The sequence below is a fragment of the Alligator sinensis genome, unplaced genomic scaffold (assembly GCF_000455745.1).
Source record: "Alligator sinensis unplaced genomic scaffold, ASM45574v1 scaffold73_1, whole genome shotgun sequence".
In the NCBI taxonomy this organism is placed as follows: domain Eukaryota; kingdom Metazoa; phylum Chordata; order Crocodylia; family Alligatoridae; genus Alligator; species Alligator sinensis.
Window position 1 is genome coordinate 5453288 of NW_005841838.1, and position 7346 is coordinate 5460633.

The window sequence follows — 7346 nt, forward strand, 5'->3', positions numbered from 1 at the left end:
AGACTAGAAACTGGTAATAAAGCAGAGTACCTTACAAGTGAGGAGAAATATGGCTTCTGATTAAGGTACAGGAACAGGAGTCAATATCTAGGTTATGCTTCAGGCTTTGCCAACAACTTGCTCTGTCACCTTTGGCATGTTAGCTTACTTTTCATTTCTTCAGGTTACCCATCTGTGAGGGAGAACAAATAATACACATCTGTTGGAAATGTAATTCATTAATATGCTTTCTAATAAGTAGATTTTTATCTCTTAAGTGCTATAAGAGTACCTAGGCTGTTTGTAGATGACACTTTTTAGCAGGTTTAAAAGCAAGTTAAATGCCTTTTGCAATGCTTTAATGGCATTGCTGTTTGCACATTCGGCAGCATATTGCACGTTAATTCCAGCCACTGTAGCACATTCGGCAGGATAATGCTGCTGAATCAGTAAGTAATAATGCTTAATAAGTAATTATTAAGTAATTATTAAGTAATAATTAAAAAAACAATAAGTAATAAACCAATAAGTAATTAAAAAACCTCCAATGAGTAATAATGCTGCTGTGCATCAATAAGTAGATTATATATATATATAAAATGTTTAAATTTCTTATAATTTTTCAGATACAGAATCTTATTATTGGAGGTTTGCCTTGAATTTGTTTCTAGGCCACTACTACAGCAGGGAAAATCAATCTGTGCTACTTACCTACTTGCCCTCTGCTCCCCCACTCCCACCCAATGCCCAGCTTCTTTCCCCTATAGCTCCTTCCCCCATCTCCTTACTGTCAGACCCTGCTCTTCCTAAGCACATGGAAGTGAGGGGCAAATTTGAAAACACTGATCTTGAAATAGACATACCTATAGTAATTTGCATATAGGCAAATTACTACAGGTATGCATAGACTTAGTTCATCCAGAATCAATGCATTTTGCTTTTTTGAAACTGCTGCATGTTTTAGCACAGGTACTCCATAAACACACTTTTAAGCAGCACTTTTTAACTTATTTATGTGTAAAATAAACCATGCATGACATTCGTTTAAAGCTAACAGGCTCATGATTTACTATAAAGTTAAATGCAGAGTCAACAGCATTTCAAGCTATGGTGACTACACAGCTCAGGCCTACTCAATATTTACGTGTATTTGAGATACCCACCACCAAGCATCCATGTGTTAATTAGCCCCACAGTCATGACTGGAACCGGGGAGTTCTTGTCACAAATCTTTGGGATCCTCCAAAAATGTATATGCAGATGAGGCACAGGGCAACCTGGCTTGGGTCCTCCTTGCATAATCATATGCAACAGACTGAGAGAGGGGGTGACAGAGGGATTCTGGATGAATTGCTTGGGGCCTTGTTTGGTGACGCTTGCTAGGAATTTAAGGCTCATGAAGAAACAAAACTCACTGGAAATGGGAAAGAAAGGTGCAGCACAGTTGTGGGAATGAAGAAAAAGTAAAAAAGTATGCAATGTAGTGGCTCACGATGACTTGAAAAAGAATGGGTGCTGAGGGGGAGTGCTGATGATGGGCACTACCACCTACTTTATTCAGATGGGCTGCACTAATCTATTCTTTTGGTAGGCTCCCTGGCAGGGGAAATACTGTGACCACTAAGGTGGCTTTCTTAGTTGCTGGGGATAACTACTTTTCTGAAACAGGGTAGTACCCGCAGAGGTAATATATAGTTAACCTCCCATGTTCATTTCCTGTGGGAAGATCTTGACTTTATGCCCACTTTATGGAAATGGGAGACTCTTCCCTAGCCTGCTCCTGCAGCCATAGGGCTGGGGGTGAGTGAAACTCAGGGGCATCTGAACTCCAAGCCTTCAGGCTTAGGCCTGCACGTAGGATGTCTGCCAAATGATTTGGAACATCTGAAGCCCCAGATAGGGGTGGAGGATGTTTGCTGGTAGTAGGGCCACATACGGTTCTTGAATGACTCACAGATTTTGAATTGATTTGGCTGATTTGGTTTGGAACATAACAAATTTTACATAAAAAAAAAAAAAAAAAAAATTCTGGTAGGCTCCCATCAGCATCTCAGCCTCTTTGGCCATGATCAAATGTAGCATTTTGGGCATCAATGGGAGGGTACCGACTGGCTTTGTCCCCCCTGGTGCCGGCCTGGCCTCGTGCCAGTTCTGTGTGGAATGAACACCTGCCATTTTTTGTTGCTTTAAAAAAACCAAACAAACCCATAAAAGCAAAAGGTTCCCATCAGTATTTTCTTGGCCCCTTGGGCTAAGATCAAGTGATCAGGAAAAACCTGATCAAAGCCCAAAGAAAAAAAAGATATGCATCAGGGTGTAAGGAGTGGAATAGGAAAACCCAAAGTTCAAAACAATGGCAGTGGTGGCAAGCAACTAGGAGCTGGAAAGTGAAATGAAGCACAGAAAAGAAAGACTAAAGACAGATGGCAAATGGAAAAAAGAGTAACAGAGAAGAAAGATGACTGAGAAGATGAGAGCACCATCTGAAGTAGCAACAACTATAGAAGCAGAGGTAAAGGTGGCGGGGAGAGGAACAGAGGAGAAAGGGAGAGTCATGAGTGACTCTAGGGCTCTGGGGGCTGGGTGTAAGTGGTTGGGGCGCAGGTAGTTTTCTCCTTGGTCCTCCCAGTTATGGGTCACAGGTACAGAAGGGACAGATGCATAGAAGAAGCAAACAGAAGACTCCGATGCTGGTGCCACCATGATGGCTTTGGCTTCTTCAGCCACAGCACACACTTCAGAGGCAAAGGCCTGTTGGGAAGAGATGGCATCCATCTCATGTTGAAGGGGAAGGAGATTTTCTTGGCTAGAATGGTGGACCTCCTGGATAGGGCTTTTAACTGAGATCGGTGGGGGACGAGCAGTCAATTACTGGTACAAGCCCAGAAAATGGCAACCATGGAACCAGCAAACCAGGGAACAATAGGACGTATACTCTGACATCAGCCAAAGGACAGGATTTTCCGCAGCATACCAGGAAGCCTAGGGCCTCCAATGGCAGGCATAGTTGCCTGTACAAAAATGTCAGGAACATGGGGAACAAGCAAGAGGAATTGGCCCTCCTGCTAATCAACAATCAATATGATCTCAGAGGGATAATGGGGACCTGGTGGGACTCCACCCATGATTGGGCCGCAGGTATAGAGGGTTACACCTTGCATAGGAGGGATCATGTTGGAAAGAAGGGTCGGGGAGTTGCTTTCTATGTGAAGGAGCAATATACCTCCCTAGAAGCAGAGACTGGCATTAAAGAATGGTGACTTGAGACCCTCTGGGTCGAGATATGGGGTAAGCACAGAGAACCAGATTTGACTGCAGGAGTTACCAACAGACCTCCAAACCAGGAGGCAGAGCTAGATCAGGAATTCTCTAGAGAACGGGTAGAGGCTGCACACTCTTGGAGCACAATAGTCATAGGCAACTTCAACTACCCAGACATCTCATTGGGCGAGCATTCAGCAAGATCTGATTGTTTGCAAAGCTTCCTCACTTGCATTGAAGAGCTGTATCTGACTCAAGAAGTCTATGGGCCTACCGGCATAAGGAACTCCTGGATTTGGTTCTGCCAAAGGGGACAAATTAGTGAGCAGCCTGTGGATCAAAGGGAAGCTAGGCGACAGTGACCATGAGATGGTCACCGTCTCCATCCCCATTTGTAAGATGGGGAAATCAGTCAACAGGGTAGAAATCCTTGATTTTAGGAAAGCTGACTTCCACAAGTTTAGGAGATTGGTTGGCAAGGCCTTGCAGGACATGGTATGGAAGATGGTTGTTCCTCAAGGATGTGATTCTTGGAGCACAAAGGAAGTCCATTCCCTTTTGAAAGAAAGGCAGCAAAAGGGCTAGGAGACCCCCTTGGCTCAATAGGGAAGTTGTGGACCTCCTATAATTAAAAAGAGACGCTTATAAGGGATGGAAGTCAGGAATTACTAGCAGGGAGGACACAGCAATAACCCACACCTGTAGGGAGTAGATTAGAAAAGCAAAGGTAGAAACCAAATTCAATTTGGCAACTGGAATCAAGGACAATAAAAAGTCTTTCTTTAGATATGTAGGAAGTCAAATAAAAAATAAGGGAAACATAGGGCCCCTGCTGAATGAAATGGGACAGCTGATAACCGCCACTCAGGAGAAAACCAAACTCCTAAACAAATACTTTGCATCCACCAGTTCAAAGGTGCTAGCCTGCTTGACAGGATACATGATGATCAAGGTGGAGGTGATCACCTTCCAATAGTTGACAAAGATCTTATGGGAGAACATCTAGAGAGCCTAGATATCTACAAGTCAGCAGGACCAGATGAACTACACATGAGACTGCTGAAAGAATAGGTCATGTGATGATGCTGACCAATGGCAAAGCTATTTGAGGACTCATGGCACTCAGGAGAGGTCCCAGAAGACTGGAAGAGGGACAGTGTGGTGCCTATTTTCAAGAAAGGGAGAAAGGAGGACCCAGGGAATTAAAAGCCAGTCAGTTTCACCTCAATTCCTGGAAAAATCGATCAAAGAATCCATTATTGATGGGTTAACTGAAGGCAGTATTCTAAATGACAGCCAACATGGCTTCACTGCAGGCAGGTCATGCCTGACCAAACTCATTTCCTTCTACGATCTCTACGATCAGGTAACTCACCACCTGGATAAGGGAAATGAGGCTGATGTCATATATCTGGATTTCAAAAAGGCTTTTGACTTAGGCCATGTGTAGACGAAACAAGGGGCATGTGTGCACAACACTTTAAAGTGGGTTAAATGCTTTTGCACCACTTTAACGGTGTTGGTGTTAGCATGTGTTGGCGGCATATTGCGCAGTAATTTCAGCCAATGTAGCAAATTTGGTGGCATAATGCGCCTTAAATGACTTGGGACGCAGCAAACTAAAACTCTTCTGAGGAGTTTGTTTGCTGCCCTATAGCCATGGAGTGAAGCACCAGGCTTCATGCAGCTCAGGGGCTCTGCAGAAAGCCCGTGCAGGCAGGCTGACTAGCTCAGGAAGGCAGGCTGTGCCCAAGAAAAAAGCAGCAAGCCTGATCTTCCCCCCCCACCCCAGAGCCTGCCTGTCTGAGCTGCATGGGGGCCTGGTGCTTCCCTCCATGGCTGCAGTGCCCCCCGGGACTGTCTGAGCTGGGTGCCTACAAGCGGGTGCTGTCTAGTGGGGGGCACCACTGTCATGGAGGGAAGAATCAGCCCCTCCTACAGTCCAGGGACTACTTTACCCGCCAGCAGCTCGTCCTCCCCTCCCTGCCGGAGAGGTAGTTAAGTTTGGGTGTGTGCACAACATGGGGGTTTAAAGGGCCCTAAATTGAAGCGGTGTTTTTAAAAATCCCCTGCTTCAGTTTAGGGCCCCTGTTTCATCTACACACACCCCTAGTCTCCCACAATGTCCTCATGGTAAAATTGGGAAAATGAAGCCTCGATTACTTTATAGTGGCCAGGTAACTGGCTCTGAAGTAGGACCCAGAGAGTAATAGACAGAATGGAGTCAATATGGCGGAAGGTGACCAGTGGTGTTCCTCAGGGTTCAGTACTTGGACCAGTGCTTTTCAACACGTTCATCAGTTATTTGGATTTGGGTGTTAAAAGTGGACTGGCAAAGTTTGCAGATGACACCAGATTATGGGGAAGTATGGTTACACTTGAGGACAGGCTGGGGATACAGGCTGACCTGGACAGGCTTTCAAGATGGGTGGATCAAAACCTGATAATGTTTAACATGGAGAAATGTAAAGTGCTCCATCTGGGGAGAAAAAATCCGCAACACACTTACAGGCTCGGCAGTGCTACGCTTGCCAGCACCACAGATGAGAAAGATCTGGGGGTCACGGTAGACCACAGAATGAACATGAGCCACCAATGTGATGCTGTAGCTGGCAGAGTGAACAAAACATTGGACTAAGGATGTCATCTACCCATTCTACTCAGCCTTGGTGAGACCACAGCTGGAGTGCTGTGTCCAGTTTTGGGTGCCGCACTTCAGGAAGGATGCGGAGAAGCTTGAGAGAGTCCAAAGTAGGGCCACGCACATGATTTGAGGTCTGGAGAGCAGGTCATATGAGGAGAGGCTGAAAGATATGGGACTGTTCAGCCTGGAGCAAAGAAGACTTAGAGGGGACTTGGTGGCAGCCTACTGGTATATAAGGGGCATACATGAGGGCCTGGGGGAGCATCTGTTCACCAAGGCACTCCAGGGGAAGACAAGAACCAGTAGCCATAAACTGCTCAAAGATCACTTCAGATTGGACACAAAGAGAAATTTCTTTATGATTCGAGTGCCTAGGGTCTGGAACAGACTCCCACCAGAGGTGGTGCAAACATGTACTCTCGAGATCTTTAAAAAACATCTTGACATGGACCTTGCTGGGGTCATCTGACCCCATCAGTCTTTCCGCCCAAGTATGGAGGGAGCTGGGGCGGGGAGGGGGGCTGGACCCAATGATCTTGTGAGGTCCCTTCCAGCCTCTAACATCTATGAATTTAAGTTCCTGTGGTGAGCAAGGACATCAAAATCCAGTCTTCAGGCTTGGCCAATGGAAAACTTGTATATTGGGATAATTATGCTAGTACAGCAGGTAGTATGGACATAAAGTTACCCTTTTCTTATGGTTGGCTTCCTTTCTTGTATGGTAAACTAAATTGAACCAATCAAAACACATTTAGACCAGTAGAACTGCATCTGCACTGAGGAAAATCTGTACTGCGGTGTAGTTAAAGTGATACAACTTCCACATGTAGACCTGGCCTCAGCATCTGTTAGCATTTTTTTAAACCTAATCTTCCATGTCTAAACATCCCTTGAGTGGCTAAAAGGAAAGGCAGCTGTGTCTTGAGCCAGTCCCTTAGGGCCCACTTCTTTTTTTAACATTGAGCTACCCCCATTTGAACAGGTACTATTGATTATAAGAGTGACAGAATCAGACTCTTAATCTGTTTTCCCCATCCATAAGATGGGTATAATACGCTCTTCATAAAAGTTTTTTGAATTTAATTTATCTTGGTTAAATACATTGCATATCAACATCTGTACTTAGTGACACGTGGGTAAATTTGATTAAATTACAAGGATGACAACTGACAACAGATCTGTTCTAATCATTGCCGATATTATGTCTTCAAAGTCTCAAGGCATTAGAACAGTTGCAAGCTCATAAAAACCCACGCAGTAACCCACCCCCATGAGAAAATATTACTTCCTGTCATTGCTCTGCAGTGCAGTTACTCAACTGCACTCTTGTTAACTGTGCACATTCCTGATGACATCATCTATTCTGCTAGCACGCAGACTAAGACATAAACAAAAAGAAAGCCATGGACATTTCTGATGAATTAAGGAACACGGCAAAATACAATAAGGCAAAGTCAGTAGG

The 7346-nt window shown here is 44.8% G+C and overlaps 1 protein-coding gene across 1 annotated transcript in view; it reads right to left on the reverse strand.

Moving 5' to 3' along the window:
• Positions 1-7346, reverse strand: part of MKL2 (MKL1/myocardin like 2) — a 204287-nt gene that overhangs the window by 196457 nt on the left and 484 nt on the right. The window contains 1 exon segment of the mRNA XM_025203442.1: positions 31-172. The gene's annotated coding sequence lies outside the window, so the exon portion shown is untranslated.